Raw genomic sequence first — 3,005 nt, 5'->3', positions numbered from 1 at the left:
AGCCGCAGGGTCCATGCGCGTCCTCCCTCGCCTCTCCGCCGCCTGCTCACTCCTCCTCCAGGAAGCCTTCCAAGGGCGGGGTGCGCCTGCATCTGCACCTCCCTGACCCCTGGGCTCGGCACCAGGGCCTCGGGCTGCTCCATGTGTCAGGACCACAGCCCAGAACGCGCTGGGGAGGGAGATGGATCTGCTGCCACAGGGAACAGCGCGCCTTTCACGGGGCTGCGCTCGGTGCTGGGGGAGACAGGGCGCCCCAGTGCCGCCCCTGGTTTACTTAGGGAACAAGGGGACCCAGTCACCAAAATGCAGCTACGACTGGCAGGTGCCAGCGACACTGCCGCATCGGGCCTGCACGTGGCAGGCGCCCAGTTATGTCGCATTCGACGCCCACCGTTGTCCGGGCATGAGACACCCCGGGAACTTCCGTGGTGCATCCTGTTGCTGAAGCTGAGAGCTGCTGCGGACAGACGCCTCCTGTGCATCATCCCGTCAGCACCCGGAGCTTCCGGGGGCTGGGAGACCCCAGCCCTGCCCCCGCCTCTCCCCTCCCCTTCCCCAGGAGCCTGAACGGGACTGGCTCCCTCCCCGTCTCCCACCAGCCCTCACGCCTCCGGCCTAGCGCCCGCCTGGCCTGGTCCCTCCACAGGCCGGTGGTGCCATCTGTGCCCCTCGCCCAGGTCCCCAGCCTCTTCCTCCCCCGCGGGCACAGGTCTCACCCACCATAAAGGGAGCCCTGCCCTCCAACTGCATTCACTGTGCAGCTCGCTTGTCTTCAAACTTTGTGTTCCCAGCTCCCGAAAGGAACCTTGAAAAAATGGACACTAGCACTTCCAGTCGATACCTACGTTGTTCACCTGAAGCCTTTGTCGTTGCAGATAATGTGATTTGCAGCAAATATTAGAGATACTTTAACACAGAGCTATGATATCATTCCTGTAATTGAGTTCAGTAAAATCGAAATATAGAAAAATGTGCCCACCTTCATCCATTTAAAAAGTGAGGATGCTTTTTTCAACGTTTGGAAATAATACTTCCCCTCTGGAATCTGCATCTTCATGTCCTTCCTCTCACAGAACCTCATCCTAATGTGTTATTTTTACGCTTGAAGTCACACAGGATACGCATGGTGGCACGGACACAATTAAATTCTGGCCATAACAGCAGTGAATTAAAACCTATAACAAACAGACACCTGGAAAATACCTGAATATTTGGAAATTTAAAAACACACTCCTAGATAACCTGTGGGTGGAAGAAGAAATTGTTAAACAAATTAAAAGTATGTTTATCTGCATGATAAGGAAGACAATACGTGAAAATTCTCTAATGCAGCTAACACTGTGTTTCAGAGAAACTTTGAGCCTTAAGGTGCTTTGTTAGGAAAGGAGAGCTTTCAAAGCGATGATCTAAGTTTCCAGTATAAGAAGCCACAAAAAGAGGACAAATGAAACCAAAAGTTCTGAGCAAATGCAGAAATCAATACAGGAAATGGGCACATGGCAGAGAAAATCGTGACCTGAACAGCTGGCTCTTTGGAAGATCAATAAAGGAGATAAATCTCCAATGAGTCTTCTCAAGAAAACCCCACAAATAAGTGACCACTGTCGGCCACACAAGCAGGGGCATCACCACCAATCCTACTGACATCAAAGGAAAACGAGGGGCTGGGGGGAATATGGACAAATTTATGCCAAAAGAAATTCCAAAACTTGAGTTTTTCTCCGTGAAAGACATGAATTAGCAGCATGGACCCAGAACAAGAAAATTCAAAGAGCTCTATCTATGTCTGTTAAACAGACTTTGGATTAATCTTCCCACAGAGACCATCCCAGGCCTCTGCCTTCGATCTCAGCACCCTCTAAAGCGGCTGCCCCTGCCGCCAGGGATCTTTCCAGAGCAAACCCTGTCATGTCATCCTGCACCCAGAATTCCCCAGCAGCTTGCTCCCCAGTGGGTGGGACATTCAAGGCAATCTGGCCCGGTGCTGCCTGCCTCAACCCTAACCACCGTCCTTCCCCATTTCATGTCCTCTGGCTTCCTCCCCTTCTTCCCCTGCCCTCCTCCTTCTCCTCCCCCTCCCCTTCTCCTCCTCACACTTCCTCTCCATCTCTCTCTCTCTCTCTCTCTCTCTCTCTCTCTCTCTCTCTCTCTCTCTCTCTCCTCTCTCACACACACACACACCTCACTTCTACCCTGGCAGTACCGCCTACCCCCACCAGGGGGCATTGGGCATGTGTGGGAGCATGAGTTGCCACAACCACCATAGGACAGTGGTGGCAAACTGCGGCCCCTTGAGTGTGGCTCTTCCACAAAATACCACATGCGGGCGCGCACGTACAGTGAGATTGAAACTTCGTGGCCACACTCAAGGGGCCAAAGAGCCGCATGTGGCTCGCGAGCCGCGGTTTGCCGACCACTGTCCTAGGATGTCCCTGACATTCACGGGCAGAGGCGGGGTCAGACACCGGCAGTGCCCGGCGCAGGCCCCACGGGAGGGTCCCCTGCAGAGGATGCCAGGAGAGCCCCTCGGAGTCCGCCCGATGGAACTGCCTCGCTTCCCCGGGGCAGACGGGCTGTGGGCTCGGGGGCTCGCTCACCTCCTCTCCTGGGGGGCTCTGCTAGCTGTGGCTTCTCGGAGATCTTCCCAAACGGAGGCCCAGACCACTGACTGCGGGCAGTTCGCCTCCCAGCACCCCTTGGTCAAATAGAAGTCCATTCCAGATCCGGGAGCAGCGACAATTCAAATGGGAACTGGGTGGGGGCAGGGGGGGAAATGGGGCACCTGTAATACTCTCAACAGTCAAGATTAAAAAACAAAGTTTTAAAAAATAAAATAAAAAGGAAAACACTCCTGGAGGCAGAATCCTAGTATTTACTGTGTGACCAGGTCAGTGCTCCCCTCCCCGGCCTTCAGTCCCCGCGATGGGAAGGGTTGCTGCGAGCTCCGGCTCCCAGGCCTGGTGCCCGCCCCCCCCGCCCTGCCCCCCCCTCCTCCCCCCACCTCT

The sequence above is a fragment of the Myotis davidii genome, unplaced genomic scaffold (assembly GCF_000327345.1).
Source record: "Myotis davidii unplaced genomic scaffold, ASM32734v1 scaffold67, whole genome shotgun sequence".
Taxonomy (NCBI): domain Eukaryota; kingdom Metazoa; phylum Chordata; class Mammalia; order Chiroptera; family Vespertilionidae; genus Myotis; species Myotis davidii.
The sequence above is the reverse complement of the archived record's forward strand: the minus strand, read 5'-3'. Positions refer to the sequence as shown.